The sequence below is a fragment of the Hippopotamus amphibius genome, chromosome 3, assembly GCF_030028045.1.
Source record: "Hippopotamus amphibius kiboko isolate mHipAmp2 chromosome 3, mHipAmp2.hap2, whole genome shotgun sequence".
Classification (NCBI taxonomy): Eukaryota; Metazoa; Chordata; class Mammalia; order Artiodactyla; family Hippopotamidae; genus Hippopotamus; species Hippopotamus amphibius.
In genome coordinates this window covers 141,049,449-141,067,296 of record NC_080188.1, presented here as the reverse complement: position 1 = coordinate 141,067,296, position 17,848 = coordinate 141,049,449, and the positions used below count along the sequence as shown (strand labels likewise).

At 33.2% G+C, this 17,848-nt stretch overlaps 1 protein-coding gene across 3 annotated transcripts in view; it reads left to right on the top strand.

Moving 5' to 3' along the window:
- The window catches only part of KIFAP3 (kinesin associated protein 3), a 151,016-nt gene that overhangs the window by 54,412 nt on the left and 78,756 nt on the right, over nt 1-17,848 (top strand). The gene's annotated exons all lie outside the window — the stretch shown is intronic.

The following is a 17,848-nucleotide window of genomic DNA, read 5'->3' as shown; positions in this document are numbered from 1 at the left end:
GATTACACAGTTAGATAAAAGCCGAAGTTCAAATTCAAACCCAGGTATATCTGCTGCCAAAGTTGAGTTTATTAACTACTATAATAAACTACTATGTATAATTATATTAAGTCAACTATGATTAAGTAGATAGGCAGCACTATAATTTAAAATTTCAGTTCTCCAAGTCCCCTTAAAAAATGTCTTAAGGAAATTTATTTCTTACTTTTTTTTTCCTCAGAAAGGAAAACGTTTAGTCTATTAGTCTAAGAACATTTGGTCCATTGGCCAGTCCACAAATATTTCACAGGACTTTTGTTATGCATTTTAGAAGAAACTCTATTGAGGAGCACTTTCAAAAATTGCTCTTGGGGAACCAAAGCAATACAAATATTTAGTGAGGAAACAGGGAAACTTTAAGAGTAAAATTGCTGAGCCTTGAATTTATGGGATCCTTTATTTATCATAAATCTAGCAGAATTATATATCACATATCAGGTTGGATTCTTAGTGTATGAAGATGAATGTTAAAGTCCTTGTTCTGAAGGAATTCATAGTCTGTTTGGTTTGTTCAGTATCCAGTCACCTACTTTTATGAAACAAATGATTTAAAAGACATTTTGGGGGAAATTACTCATAGAATACTCATTTCATATTTTGTTAACAACTAGTAAATTTTGGCATATAAGATGTTCAATACAAAAAAATATTTTTCATCTCTTCTAGAGCTCATTTCTGGAGTCAGACCGTCTTATTAGAATTGTTACTCTTTTTACTTTTAAACGTGTTACGCTGGGAAAGGAATCCAAACTCTGATTTGGTTTCCTCATCTCTAAAATGAAGATAATAATTATAACCAACTTAAAGTTATTTTGAAGATTAAATGAGCTTTTGCATGCAAGATGCTTAGATCAGTACCTGACACATAGTATTTTCTTAATAAATGTTAGCTATAATCATTTTTATTACCAACATCCTCAAGGTTATATTTAATGTAAAGTGGACATTCTGTAACTGTTGCTGACTTACCTTTCTCTGAACACAAATATCCTTCTTATTGGTATTAAATCATTCTTAACAAGGTAGCTTATTTATCTTTACTTCCCTGTGATATGCGTGCAGTTTAATTCAAGTCAGTAAAATGTTGCTAATCTACTATGGCAGTGCATAATGCTAAGCACTGTAGAGAAATATTTTTCAATCTGTAGATATAATGGAATTCAAAGGAAAGAATGTTTCCATATTGGCACTTCATAGACAAAGTGCCATTTGAGATGGACGTTGACAGGTTTGTCTTTTTAACAAGGTGATATTTACAAGGGAAGGAAGACTAGAGCCTTGTAGAAAGTATTTCAGATAAAGCGATCAATATTACCTGAGGCATAGATGGCGCTAGGCCCATATGAGGAACAATAACTAAGAAAATAGTGGGAGATAAGTTTGAAAAAATGGTTCATACACTTATGTGGTATTATGAAGTTTAAGCCTGTGCTAAGTTTTATACTTAGTATAACTGATGATAGTAATAACTGCAGATTTTTGAGCTAATTGGGTCATAATCAGAGTATTGCCTAGGGAAATTAATCTGGCGTGATTCCGTTGGATGTACTACAGCTGGAGTCTAAAGATGAGAACAGTAGTGTGTTGTGTCAGCACGACAAGAAGTAAAGAAAACCTCAATTAGGGAAGAGGTGGTATGTCAGGTATGATGCAAAAGGAAAGGGCAAAAGAGACATATCATAGGAAGACTTACCATGACAGAGCTGCTGTTTGGATATGGATAATGATAAAGAATTCATAAAAATTCAATGACTTTTGGAATGTTGGTGCCAGGAACAGAAATAGAGAAGTGTAAAGAAGGTGAATTGAGGGCATCAGTGACAGATTTAGTTTGAGACATGCTGGAGACATCTTAGACAGAGATGTTCAGTGAGCAGATGGAAACATCGGTCTAGAGCTCAGGAGAGGTAGGAGTTAAAAAAGAAAAACTTGTCTAATTGATGAATAAGACTGGAAAGAGGAAACCGCTAAGTGAGATATAATAGAGACATATGATTATTTTTCAACAAATACATAAAAAGCACGTTAAGTTTAGGCTGTTACTGAGAAGCAGTGATGTTCTTGGAATCATCATGTGGTAGAGAAATGAAGAAACTGAGTAGGATGAGCAACTGAAAACTTTTTACTTCCTTTTCACTCATTCTTTCAAAGTGTTGCTTCATTATTTTCTTTGAAATATTATGAATTCCTAGGGCATCAGATTTTACTATACTAGGGAGAGTAAAGAGCTAGTATTATTCTAACCTTACATTGCATAGGTAGAACTGGATAATCTTAAAAGTTTCTACATCTGTTCTTGGCTGGTCTGTAAAAACTGATTGAAAAGCAAAATGATTCTGTTGAGATGTTTATGGTTAGCTTGCTTTAGTAATTTCTTGGCTTATCTTTCTATGGTAAGTAAAAAGTGATGGCTGAGTAGCACTCCTCATAAAAATATACACAAAAAATTTTTTGTAGAATAAATTGAAAAAAATAATACAGAAAGGTACTGTGATTTGAATAATTATTAAAAGCAAAAAGGAAGTTGGTTACAGGTTGGCTTTTTTGCCATGTGAAGAAAGAGTTCATTTATAAACTCATGAAAACTTTTCATCATCTGAGAACTACTAAGTAGGCTCTAAAAATCATTCCTGTTTAGGTAAAGATTCAGTACGTCATACTTTCTTCTTTTCCCCCCCCCTCTTTAGTTGCCCACAAGTCATAGAATTTGAGTTTAAGCAGTGTTTTTTTTTTTTTTTGGTTAATGTTCATATGTTTTTTGCTTGATAACTTTCTTTAGTTCCTCCTTTGCATTCCACTTACAAGCCATGGAGGCAATGGCAGTCATGTGTAGTAAATAAAGAGAATATCTTCTGATATTCCAGGATCAAGGAATGGGAGAAAATGTACATATTGAAGAGAAATTAAAATATACTAGAGAACAGTGCCTTCCAACTTCTATAAAATGCTTTAAAATGTCTACAAATGTTCAGAATACCTGAAAGTATTTCACATGCTTTTTATTTAATTATTGTCACTGTTATTTTCAGTTCTTTTTCATTTAAATTATGGGTTAAATAAGCTTATGTAGGCCCTTTTATAAGGTAAGCCTATGGGGGGAAAATGTTTCAGATTCCAAATAACTGATTCAGTGTGAACTTTTGGAACATAACCATTTTGTAAACTTTAGAATTGTTTCTATTTTATTAAGTCCCCAAAATGGCCTTTATATCTATCACTTCCCAGAAAAACCTATTTATTAAATGTATTAGTCAGGAGGGATAAGCCTATCATTATTAGTAAACAACTCTAAGATCTCAGTAGCTTAAAATAGAAAGAAGTTTTATTTTTTGCTCATATTTATATCCACTATAAGTGAGTAGAAAGTGCTTGGTCCATGTTAGCATCAGCCAAGGACCCAGACTAACAGAGCCTCCAGGTCATGGTGGCACCAGGGAAAGGAGAACAGAGAAAATGGAGAATTGCAAGCTTAAAGGTTTCCACTTTGAAGTAACAAATATCATTTTTGTTTACATTTCTATTGATAAAGCAAATCACATTGCCAAGTAGAACTTTAAGGAGGTAGGCAAATGCTTGGAAGGATTAGAACTGGAACATTGGTGAGCATGCAGGCTAATGATCCTGAAAGATATTTTTAAATTTTTCTGAATTTTAGCTGGGTTTCCAGGATTACCAGAATCTCTTAAAAAGTACATCCTGAGACATTATTGCAGACATTACCATATGTAGTATACCTAGCAACTGTAGCAGCACAGAGCACATTGAATAAAAGCTGGAATTCTGGATCCAGACTATATGACTTGGAATATTGGCTTCGTCAGTTACTGGGTATGTGATATTGTACAAATCATTTAACCCATATGTCAGTTTTCTCATCTCCAGTGTGTAGATAATAATGGTACATATTAATAGGGAAGGTTTAAATGATATATAATGCAGTAAATATTAGTGAATATAATAATATTATATGTGAAATTAATGTAAAAATGCATAGAACACGAATAATTGATATCCAGAAAGGGGTCTTTTATTTTATTTTTTTTAATTTTTTTTTTTTTGGGGGGGGGTACACCAGGTTCAATCATGGGTTTTTATACACATATCCCCGTATTCCCTCCCTTCCTTGACTCCCCCCACCCTCGAGTCCCCGCCACCCTCCCTGCCCCAGTCCTCTAAGGCATCTTCCATCCTCGACAGAAAGGGGTCTTTTTTGATAAGTAAGTTTTCCAATGTTATACCATTGAGGGTATTTAATCATTTTGTATTTAAAAATTGGTTACATCATTCTTTTCTTAAATATTTTCTTAAATTTACTTTAATATGTAAACGTAATTTAAATTTTTGTTGAGAAGCAGTATAATGTTGTAGTGGTTAGAACCATGGGCTTTGGAGCCAGAGTGCCTGGCTCAAATGCTATATAAGTATTTGCTATCCTTTTCATTATCATTGATTCAGATTTGTAATTCTGAAGATAATTTATTGTACAGGACTGTGCTCAAGTACTTCCCTTTGCTAAATTGCCCCAGAATACCATATATTTTTAATTTTTATATAGTTTTTCTTTTTTCCTCTCTTGTCCTTGGCTGTCACGTCTCATTTCTTCTGTACCAGCAGCAATTCCATGGCAGCAGTTTTCCTTTCCTCTAATGATATATATCTAATCTCTTGTGGTCTTGGAAACCAACAACTGAACTTATTTGAAATGTGTATTTTGTTAAACATGAATTCCATATGAATGCCCAAAGGGTTCTCTTCCTAGTAACATTTATTGCATGGACCTGTACCTGTTCTTTTGACTATGAAGAACTTATTTTGATTGTACTCTTTGCTGTGTTCAAAGAAATTGTGTATAGTGTATACTAAATGATTTCCTGATAAGTGATTAATAGAATGGTCATTTTTACATTTGTTAATGTATATTTTATATATGTGGAAAATTAAATAATTAACTCCTAACACAATAAACTAAACTTCTCAATTGAGTAGTTCAAGGTATATTTAATATCTGATTTTTTGGCCACTACCTTTATTTAAATTGACATTATAGACAGCATAGATTTTAAAGGCATAGGAAATAATTCATCTAGAGCAGTGACTTTCAAATATCTTTTACCCCAGACTATAGTGTTATATTTTACATTGCAACCCAATACTCACATGTGTATATGACCTATGTGTGTGTACATGTATGTGTGTATATTAATATACACTATATTTTATATATAGTACACATTTTGTTTAATATATGTAATTTTTTAAAATGTTCACGAAGCAGTATTTACCATTCCTATGTGCAGCGCACTATATTTTCTGTTTTTTCTGTTCTTTTTAAATTCTACTTATGACTTAATCACTGATTTTTTGTCCTATGATTTATTTGATGTTAGAAAACCAAGCTGGGGAAGTGATGAGACTTCTTTCCCTTCAAATCTTCAGAAATATCACTGTCTCTTTTGGATTTTTAATGTATTTAACAGTAGATAATCTAAATTATTCTAGGTTACTCCTTGGCTAGTACTTGGAGTGATTCCATGGAATTGAAATTTTTTTGAAAGGGAAAAAAATCTTCTGTAAATCAAATATTTAAAGAATTCGAGGTGTATTTTCTTCACTGTAGTTATGAAGAAGGAATTAAAGAGCATGCAGTATATAATAGGACTGTTCAGTTTGCTTTTTTCATTAGAAATAAATTATTTGTTCTGTATATGTTCAATTTGACATGACTGTCTGAATTTAAAATTACCCATTTATACATAGAAATTACTTAATTTTTAAAAGATGCAAAAAACGCAAAAGCACTTTTGTAGAGCTATACATCTGGTAGAACTTTTCAGAAGTGATTTTTAAGGGATGCTGTTATAACTGGAAATGCTATCAGATTTTAAGTAGGTTTTCTATATTATTATTTGGGAACCCCATAACTGAAAAGTCTTTTTATACTTAATAATAGATTATTTTAACTAGAGTGTAATGAATCATGAATCTTTCAGGCCCTAAGAAAGCTGTGCTATATGAACATTTAATCCTCTTCCCTTGTATCCTGAAACATTTAACAAGTACATTGCGACCCCTGCTGTTGTGAGAATTGCCAAATAACTGGGAAAAAAAAAATGTACTTGAGGAAGGTTTTGTGATTTGAATAATTATTAAAGGTAAAGGAGAAGTTTTGTTATATAGCTCAGCTCTTTTGCCATGTGAGGCTCTGAATAGAACCAAAAATTGTAGCTCAACAAAACCAAAAGTTATATTAATATTGTCTTATCATGAATATTTCATTTAGAAATTTTGAATTTAGTTTTTTCCTTTGATATCAGAGACACATGAAGGGATTAATAAGGAATTTTAGAAATCATCGTTTAAAATGTTCTTTCTCGACTTATCCTGAGATTAATTTGCTTGAATAGTTTTGACCTTTTCCTAGGCATAAAGAAGGCATTATCTCCCAAAATATTTCAGAATTTTTATTTGGGTCCTTGGAGAGCCTTGTATCTAAAGGTTATAAAAACATATATCTAAATTCCTTTGTTTTTATAATCCTAAATACCACCAAAATTATACATTTCTTATTTCATTTTTTGGCATGTTATTTTCCTAAGATTTCATAAGGATCTTAAACTTATCTCTGCTTAGTTCAGTATCAATTTATAATCTTTTCAGTTCTGTTAATCCTTGTAGTTGACATAGTTTCTTATGCTTAGTGACTTCATGTTACCATCTGGGAGACCTATCATAGCCAATGGTTTCATCAAGTGTGATTATATGCAAATTGAGTTGGACCTACGAAATTTGGCTTTACTTATGTAATTGTTAGACAGTTTGTTCAGGTTTTTTATGATATTGCATTAACTTTGTAAAGTGTTTAAAGATTTTTTGGCTCATCTAGGGATCAGAACATTTAAAAAAATATTCCCTTGTCATAAGTCCTTAAACCATTTGACATTGATGTGTCTCAAGAGTACTTCCTTATGTCAGAATATCCTGGGTTGAGAGATGGCAAGGAAATTCCTTGTCATAGTGTATTCTTCAGTTCCCTGGAGAATGCACTGATAGTGTTTCAAAAGTAACTTGAAAAACTAAATTTTCTTAGTAGCTTTTTGTCAGATGCACCAGGCAAATAATGTTTTTGCACCTCTCAGTTGCTTTGGCTTGGATGTTTCGTACACTGAGTATTGTTTAGTGTGCTTTGGAATGATGTTAGCACAGAAGCAAGCATAAAAATACAACTGAAATGTATTCTTTGGAAAAGCCTGGTTCATGACGTTGCTTCGTGTTATAAAGCTTAAACATCACAGAGATAGTGTATTACAGAGTGCATATGTAATAATTTTATTAAAAAATTGTCAAATTTCACTGATAAACCCTTTAGGACAATTTTGGGTTTATTTACACTGTTTTTCCCCCTTTGTGAGTGACACTGATATATACTTTGAGTAATGTTCTGAGTTTTCATGTCAGCCTTTAAATTTTTAACTTGATTTTCAAAGGAATTTAAACTCAAGGGAATAAACCTTACAGAATATACAGGTCTTAGCCTATAAACATGAATTTTTGGATTTGTTAAAATAAAAATAGAATAGGCATAACCAACCTAATGTTTAGGCAGAGTAGGTAGCTACCTGCAAATTATAGGCAATCACCACTTTCCACACTTCCTCTGCTATTTTTTAAATTCCCTGTTTATTAGGAGATTGTTGTAATTCAATGGTTAGAGCATCAGTTTTCAAACCTTTTGTCTTGGAACATTTTTATACTCTTAAAAATAATTGAGAACCACCAGAGATTATTTGTTTATGCAAAGTTACATTTGTGGATATTTATTGTATCCAAAAATAAAACTGTGAAAGTGTTACATATTTATTTATTTTAAAATAACCTGCTCCATGTTAACATGAATATTTTTATGAAAAATAACTCTTTTCCAAAACAGAACAAAAATTACTGAGAGGAGTGGACTTAATTTTACTTTTGCAAATTTCTTTATAGTCAGACTTAATAGACAACAGCTGGCTCTCATATCTCCCTCAACAATATGCTATGAAATTGTATGTCATATATGTCATGTATATTGTCATGTAACCTCTTATGAAATAGAGTAAAAAAATGAAAATAATATATTATTATTATTAAAATGGTGTGACTTTGTGGATCCCTTTTAGGGATCCTCAAACCATACTTTGAAAACCAGCGAATTAAAGCATTCTTTTTTTTTTCTTAATTAATTTTTTACATCTTTTTTGGAGTATAATTGCTTTACAATGTTGTGTTAGTTTCTGCTGTATATGTATACATGTATTCCCTCCCTCTTAAGCCTCCTTCCCTCCCTCCCTCCCCATCCCACCCTTCTAGGTCGTCACAAAGCACCGAGCTGATCTCCCTGTGCTGTACAGTAGCTTCCCACTAGGAAGCTATTTTACACATGGTAGTGTATATCTGTCAATAGATCATTCTTTAAAGCCTTTAATTCCTATTAAATGCAAACACTCCTGGTAGTAACGATACATCAGTAGTCTCAAATTAGTGGGTTAAACCTAGGTAGAATACATGTTTGTTTTTGCCAGAATATATTTTCTTAATTTTATATTTGGATTTCCCTGCAAGACCCAAATATTCCCATTTCCATTGGATAATCCATATTTTCTCTTATGCTTAGACATTTAGTTATATTTCTTGCCTTGCCCTTTGGACATCTGAGTATTCAGCCACTCACATATTAGTAAGAATTATTTTTACCCATTTCTTTGGTACTTCGTGAAGGGGAATGGGGGATGTATGTCATGGTGTAGGAAGATGGAGAGGAAGATCTGTGTCTGTACTTTGCTTCTCTCCCATTATTATGAACTTGCCCCTACTCTTACCATAAGCCATACTCCCTCACTATTTCATTCTGTCTTGCCTACTCAAGATTCTTGCTCCAGCAGTTCTCCTCTCTGTCCCACATCATTAATTTTTCCCTCTCTATTAGGTCATTCCCATCCACATACAAATATGCTATTTCATCCATCTTAATAAAGATTCTTCTTGACTCTTTTACGTTTCAGCTGTCATCCCACTTCTTTTCTTCCCCATCTGTGTAAATTTTGATTCCTTTACATTTGAAGGTTGTGAATCTATGCCAATTTGCTGAAAGTAACTCTATTGGTTATGGAAGAAAAATTAGGATTCCTAGATTCAATAGCACATTGGCATGCCTGTTTCATACTTCCACATGAATCATTTCAAAATGGATCCTAATGTTAGACCATATTCTCTTCAGTGAAAGATAAATTAGAGTTTTTAAGGTGTTCTAAATGAATGTAAATTTTTCTACATTCTGTGAGTAGACCCAGAATGGTTTTGAGAGTAAGAATGTCACTTGATTCATCTTGATCTAGATTACACTAGTAATCTGGGTTTCAGGGCATTTTCCAAGGCTGTAGGAAGATTTTATCAGCATGTAGGGAGTCAGACTAGGTCAAGAGTTAAGTGATAAATTTTTGATTTCTTCCGGTTGAGACAAGTCTGATTTCCCTTATTGTTGGAGATTGCCAGATTAGATACTGTTAGATTCTAAACTTTGGTGATTTAAAAATTAAGGGTTATTTTCTTTGACCATTCTGTGATATGTCCTTAAAAGAAAATTGAAAAGGTTAAGTGCTGAACACCTTTGAAATTCCCCCATGATGTTAAATTTACTTTTTTCATTATATATTAATATGACTTAATTTATAATTTTTAAAGTATCATAAAATGAGGGCATAAAACTTGTCTTTATTTTGTAAAGAGAATAAAATTTTGTAAATGACTTTTTCTGAGTTGTTTATTAAAAACTGGAAATGGTCAAAATGTTTTCCAATTAGGAATATTTTCCATTTTTAAAAAACTAAGTTGCCTTTATGCTGATTTCTTTAAGAAACTTAAAGTAGATTTTTTTTTATAACTTCATTTGGTCTGTTTATTACAAAACTGTTATGGAATTTCACACATCTATTTCAGTACATAGCTCCTCATAGACTACTGCACTTTCTCATTTTTAATAAGCCTCATTTATCCTATAAATAAACCTACATTTTCTTACCTGATCAAGTGAGCAAACAATAGGGGTCAGATGTGGCAAACACTTTAACAAAAAGCACATGTCTGGCCGTCAGGGTGAAGTAGAGTCATATCAAGATTGCTTGAAGTTATTAATGGCAGTAAAATTTATGCTTCCTCCTGTTTTCCCAATTAAATCAAGAAGCCTTTTTTCTTAGGATTCTTCTATCACCAGCTGGTTCCAATACTCTGTGTGTGAATATTGCCTGGGGTGTCTCCATTTCTAGGTGGTAAAAGCTGACCAAAGCACATTAAGTCACTGATGTGGACCTATAGGCTAGAAAGCAGCCATTGTTAAGGGCTTTATTTTGGCCCTTATCATTTGTACTACAAGTATGCATATTTGGAGGGTGTATTATAAATAAGTTGTTGTAGTATGCTCTGGATAAAAGCATACTACAGACAAGGTAATAAAATAAATGAAACGTTGAAAATATTTTAAAAATAAACTACATAGCAAAATGTACAGTTGTACATACTAAAAAAGTGAAAATATATCAAAACTGCTGAATTTGAGTACTTCTTTCATGAATGCATCTTAATGTTACAAAGCTATTAAGCTTAATGGTAGATTTACAATTTCAGTTTCTTATAGTCTTTAAATAATTGGGGCACAAAAACAATTTATCCATTAACCATTGTATCACAAAACTATTGTTACACTTGTTTTCATACTGATCATTGTAACCTATAAATTCTGACATATCCCCCCCCCACCGAACTCATGGTTCAAAGCTCTTGGCTTTTATCTATTCATTTCAAATCTCTTTTAGATTTGCCTGAACAAATCGATTCTAGAAGAGAAGACTATGCAATAGAGTTGCAGTCTTAAAAATTGGTCTCTCCGAATTCAAGTTTTAATTAACTAAGGCTATGTAGTCATACTAATTATGTATCTGCAGTACATGTTCTAATATGTTAAACATAAAACAGTATGGAAACATGCGCAATAATAGATCATCTAATATATCTGCAGTATATTTTTAGTGTATTTCAATGTAGTCAATATATATGTTCAATAATTGTTGCAGTTATCTTTTAAGGGGTGGTTTTTCCTGTGGCATTTTCACTGTATTGATAGAGCTTTAAAGGCTCCAACTCTACAGTAAACTTAAAGGCACTTGTGATTTTTGAAGTATGTTGTATTCACATAGACTTATTAGGGGTAATTTATTACCTTAATGCTGCTCTATTCTAATATAGGAGTGCTTATATTCCCACTTCTCTTATCTTTTCATAGACCTTTGTGACTTCAAAAGGGAGTTTCCTACTTTGAACAAAGACATGGAGTGCAAAAGGGAATAAGAATCTGGCTAATAACGTGGCCCGTAACTTGTGTTCTCACTCTGCTTTTACAAAGTGTTGGGCTGGGTCTACTGCAGAAGCGGAAATTTGGCTTTGAGTTCTGCCGTTCAGAACTCATATTTCTGCTTGACTGAACTGTGAATGGAAAATCCCAAGTGTGTTACAAAATTAGTAGCTAAATGGTGTTTTTACTAATCACTTCAGAGATGGAAAAAACTGAAGACATTTTAAAATTCAAAACCCATCAGCATGTGTTTGCCCTCTAATTGGCAGAAAATCGATTGTGAGAGCAACCCAGAGAGCTGACTTCTTTTCTCCGTCAGCTGCTCCAGCTGAACTACAGCTGCAAATTTCTTTAAAAAGAAAAAAAAATCTTGAATGTACGTTATAAGTGCAATAATTCCCACAAAATCAGTTGCTGGAGTTAATGACCAGTTTGTTAAAGCATTAACTGCCCTCATCTGGGAATGACCAAATTTGAGGGGAATAGCTGCACAACTGCTAAGATAATTCAGTAACGCTTTCAAATAATGATCCAGCTAATTAGCGGTGAATTCCTGTGGAAATCCTATCGAAGTACTTATGACCTCTGTGTTTAATAGCCAGTGAGTTCATCATGATTCATGTTTATTACCATAAATACCAAAGGAATCATAATGACTAGGTCATTTTTTTTTCACCCTGGCCTTATTACTTGAACAGATCTGACTAAGCCACCTCTAGTCATTAAGAACCTAGTTCTCAAAATATTCAGCCTTTTCACTGCTCTGCTCAAAATTCACAGAGCCTTTGGTGCTATGCCAGTGTAGTGACTGTTGGCAGACTGTTCTAACTGGGGATGCCATTAGGGAATCATTGATGTCTGTAAGTCTTAAAGGAGCCCTTTTGAAATGTCCGCCATTTGTAAGATGTGGAGAAATCATAGTTGGTTAGCTGGAGTTTATGGTTCTTAATCATGAATTCTTATGGGAAAATCATAATTCCCAGCTCCAAAGTCATTTAGGATATGCAAGATTTTTTTGAGATTTATTTTTTAAGAACTCAGATATTTTTTCTTCCAATGAATGAAGAAGCCATTATTAGCTTATAATAAAGGATAAGCTTTAATTTTACTTGGACCGTTTAATCTGTTAATGGCTGTTTATTGCTGTGTGATCTTTAAATTAGTCTTTAAGTAATAATAAATGTTGGCTGCCAGAAGGCTTCTACTTTCTGTATGCAGCTGTGTTTGAAGAGATGAATTTAGGTTATTTCCAGACATCTTCCCCCTCCAGGTATTCACTTTTCTCCTACAGTACTTTGTCCTTTTGCTATAGCTGTCAGATATGTGCTAGATGCCATAAAAGTTATAGGCTGTGTTTTTATCAAGCAATTAATCACTTGTATAATCATTTATGATTCAATGAATATGATAGCTGTGGTTTATATACTGTAATCTTCCTTCATATGTTGCAGTTCTTTAAAGGAGATTGGAAATATGTGATTTGTAACAATAAGATATGAATTAGAATCATCAAAGTAACATATGGGTAACAACCACTTATAAAATATTTGCATCTTTTTTTCTGAATTAAAGGGCAAGTGCCATCTTACATCTTTTTTCAATCACTAAATAAATACAAAATGAGAAGAAAATCAATTTCATAGATATTTGTAAATGAACTGATTGAATTCTAGGGAACTTTACCCAGAGAAAATCTAGAAGACACATCAGCAACTTGAGTTGTATAGACCTCTGAGTATGATATAGTCCCTTAGATCTGTCATCACCTCCTTTCACACTTGCCTCAAGGGAAAAAAATATCTCTGGTGCAGTACTGGTCGTATTCCAGCTTCTTTTGTTTGGTTGTGCTCAGCTCAGGCAAATGGGGAAACACCTATGCACTTTATTTGCCTGGGACATGCTACTTAAAGATGAATTAATACAGTTAATTGTGAGGTTGTCTTCTGTGTTCTCAGACTTCTCTCTCTGTTCCTTGATCTTCTTGTAGCTCATCACCTCCACAACTATTCCCCACTCTAGGAGTGAAATTAAGTTCTGTTACAGACAAGGAAACATGAAAAAACAAAGAGAGGTTTACAATGTGTTTGTGGTAGTGGTGGTGGAGGAACACATACTGATGACAGTAACCTATCCTTTGATTAGTTTCTTTCCCCAATTTTTGTTCTCATTAAGGGATTTATAACCCTGTGAGAACGAGAGACTTATCAGATACGGGTCACTGAGTAGAGCCTTAAGGTATGAGGTGACTCTCCTAAGCCCATACTTTGGGTACAGCAGAGCTTTATAGGAAGGTGACTAGGGACAAGTGGCTTAGCCACAGGCTCAGAGTAAACTTGTGAACCCTGTCTAGCTCATCTCAGAGGATGGCTACCTTGTAAACCTACACTACCTCTAACTATAGTCAAATCTTGAGGATAGAAAACCACAAAGACAACATGTATATTAGGGGAATATGATAATAGTGTTCTATTGGCAAAACAGAGAAGTGTCATTTTCAACAGAATAATAATAAGAAATGACATTTATTGAATCAATTTGTGTTTTAGATTCAGGACTAATTGTTTTACCAGGATTCTTTCACCTGATCCTCATATAACAACTCTTTGAGATGGTACAGTTTCTATTCCAGTTTCACAGATGAAGAAGGTGAAGCACAGAGAGTTTAAATAACACTCAAAAGGCCATTTATGCTAGTAAGTGGCAGAGCCAGAAACTGAACCCAGGCAGTCTGCGTCTAGAGACTGAGCTTTGAACCACAACATTGTACTGCCTCTGTTTACCACTCTACTCAGTCTTTAAGCTTCTAGCACCTTGTTTTTCTCATAAAATCAAACACCGCTTGATAGCAGTTCTTATCCAGCTCAGTGAGAGTGAGTTTCAGAACCGCTGTAGATCTAGTCCCCCAAGCTGCTTGGGGATGATGCAATTTGTCCCTGTCAAGATCTTTCATCCGTTGGAACCTATTGCATCTGGGCCCAGGTACTCTAACAAATAACTGATTGCTTTTCTGCATTTCATCTCCCCTCTACCCCTCTCCTACCATCTTCTCACCTTTTTCTGCAAGACCCCCAGATCCTACAGAGTTCCTTCTTAACTGCATTTCCTTCCTGTACTGTGCCACCAAGGAATGATGATAATAATTTATGTTTATTTGGCATTATTTCACCCTTTCTGCTGCTTCCTGAAAGGCTTAGTAGAGAGTATATGCACACAGGGTTTGTAGTCAGACCTAGGTTTGAATCTCGGATTCACAAGCTATGTTTCCTTCTGAAGGATTCATAACCTTAATGAACGTCATTGCCTCACCTCCAAATCAAAGATAATACCTACCTCTTCAGTTGTTATAAGGGTTAAATAAGAAAATATACGCTTAACATACAATAGGAACTGTGAGTTTGCTTAACTCTTTCTTCCCATCTCTCAAAGAATTATAGTTATAAAAAGATTGGCTACCCAGGAATCTTTTGGGATTGCCTTGTAATCCTTGAGCTTCTGTCTCCTTCAGTCCATTAGTTTTAGCACATTTGGGGGGCATGGTAATCATTTTAGGTACAGATTATGGAAAATTGGGCATATGTTCAGAGATTTTTTTTTTTTTTAAATCTGGTTTTATTTTCTAGAGCAATTTAAAGTTCATAGCAAAATTGAGCAGAATGGACATTAATTTCCCATATGCCTCCTGCCCCTCTCCCCTCAGTCTCCCACTTTTTAAAATTAATTTTTATTGGAGTATAGTTGCTTTACAGAGATTTTTAAATAGAGGATCACAGATAAAGATTAGGAAGATATGGAGAACTGCAAGGAGCTTTCACCTTAGGCCGTGAGTGTGGGGAGAGAAGGAGGAGAAAGAGAAAGTGCGCAAGAGCAGAATTAGAACTGGAGATGGAATGAATAATCCTACTTTTTGAAACTAGATATTTAGTTTTGCTGTGTGAAAAAAAAGTCATATAAATTATTGTTGTATCTGAGATGTTTCTTGCGTATGTTATTCATCTACTTTTTTAAAAGGATTGTAATTTTAGGACTCTTCTCTAGACTTGCTTTCTATCACATATCCTTTATCCTGCGTTATCCTTTGGAAGTGATATAGATATATAACCATATATTTATATATATGTAATTTGCTCTAGGAGGACCTTCCTTGTTATTCTCTTTATGGGGTACAGATCTTTTAAAGGTGAATCTTTCTTTCCTCTCACCTTACATGAATTGTTGTACCACTTTAGAACATTGCATTTTAGAATCCTTTCATTGACACCAGTAGTAGATAGACTCTCCTCAAACATAGAATAGCATCCTATTTCATTCTTAATTCCACACTGAATTTTAACGTTTGATGATTTACTTTGATGTTAAACAAAATCTTTTATATTGGATATTGGTTTCTCTGTTTCTTTTACCATTTAGTAAGTTGTGTGACTTGGAATCCTGCTTTTCAGTGAATCTATTACATAGAGAAAATATTTTCAAATAGTATTTTGTAAAAATTAAGTAGGACTAGAACCTACGCACAGCTGAACAACATATGGAAAGAAACTGGAATAGCAGAAAAAGAGAGACTGTGCCTTCAGAATATGAGTTTGCTGTAGGACTTACTTGAAAAGATTTTAAAATATCTCAACCCTGGAGAAAAGCTAAATACTGTGTAGTATAATCTGACCGAATCCCTAAGGGATACTTTCCTCTCTGGAGAATAAAGTTGGAATTTTTCATTTTTAATCTACATATCATGCAAGCCTGTGCAAAGATTTGTTTTCCTATCGCAAGTGTGTTTTATACTAGAATAAGTATAAATGAACAGCAGTGTAAAAATGTGATTTATTAAAATCTCTAGGTCTTTTCATTTGGATTGCTCTGATCCCAAGAGAAAAATATTGGTTAGTCTCTACTTTTCTTTTTTTTGTAGTAATTCCACAATTTTTGCATTACATTTTCCTCCAAATATATAGTTCCTGCATATGTAATATTCCAAGTGGTTAAGTTAGTGAATTCATAGATTTTTAGTTAAGATGAAAATGTTACTAGTATGTATTCACCTGACAGACATTTGTTAGATTTTATTTTTTGTTTTATGCCAAGAAGTCATTTTTACATTGCTACTGAAAGCCATAGGAAATAGGCTTTAGCCAAACAATTTTAAAAGATACAAAAGTCTTGATTTTTAAAAATTCTATTTTAAAAATGTGTTTTATTCTGTCGTATGTCAGTGTATTTCAGTCTTTTATACCTCATAATAATATCTTACTTGAAAGATCATTTTACCTTATGATATAAAAATGTTTGAGAAATATTGTAATATGTGTCTGGTGGATATAACTTCACCTCTGGTGAAGATTTTGGAGTCAAAGAGACCTATGTTTAAAGTACTGCTCAACCACTTACAAGGCTATGGGGGAAGTATTTATTTTTCTCTAAGTGTTGGGTTCCCCATATGAAACATAAGGATGATAAAATTTATCTGACAGATTCTTTTGAAGATTCACATTGTTCCTCCTTTACCATATGATATATTTTTATCTAACAAATAAGTTCCAGGAAAACAAGAGGCTAGAGAGAGGGTCACTATATATTTTTTAAAAGACCCCTGGAAACTTAAAACACTTCTGTGTCAAATCTGAAGATCTTGTAGAACCAGTAATTTCTGCCTTTGACTAAATGTGCTTATTTTTTCAGTTTTAGCCTCTGATTTTTTAAACATAACGTTGTTTTTTTTTTCCAGCTTTATTGAGATCTAACTGACATATAACAGTATGTAAGTTTAAGGCAATGACTTGATGTATGTATATATTGCAAAATATATAGATATAAGGTTAGTTAACTATAAAAGTTACCACTATAAGGTTAGTTACCACATCTATCCCCTCACCTAATTACTTTTTTTTCTGGTTGTAAGAACTTTTAAGATGTACTCTCTTAGCAACTTTCAAATATACAATACAGTATTGTTAACTATAGTCACCATGCTTTTTAAATATTAAAAATAGAATCAATCAGCAGTTATTTATTAAGAAACTTACATATGCTATACCAAGCCTGTAAGAATACTAAGATTTATGTCCTCTAGGAATTTCTCACCACCTTATAAAGAGATGACTAATTTGAAAAATTCAATAAGAATATAAAATAGTATTTTTAAAAAACACAAAGTATTTTAATAATTTTATACTATGGTGGACACAAGAATAAAGGTGTTGAATTTATCCTCCATGTCAACATGTATTTAAAATTTTCTTGATTTATCAACTAAATTTATGTACATGCTTGATTTTTTTTTAAACTCCAGGTATATCCAAGGATTTATCATAGCCCCAAATTTTTTTAAAAGGATATTGTTTTTTGGGTAAAACTTTTTAGCTAAGCAACGTTTCTAACTCAACATTGAGATCATAAATAGATCCTTAAAATATGGTCTGTCTGAAAGCATGTTAG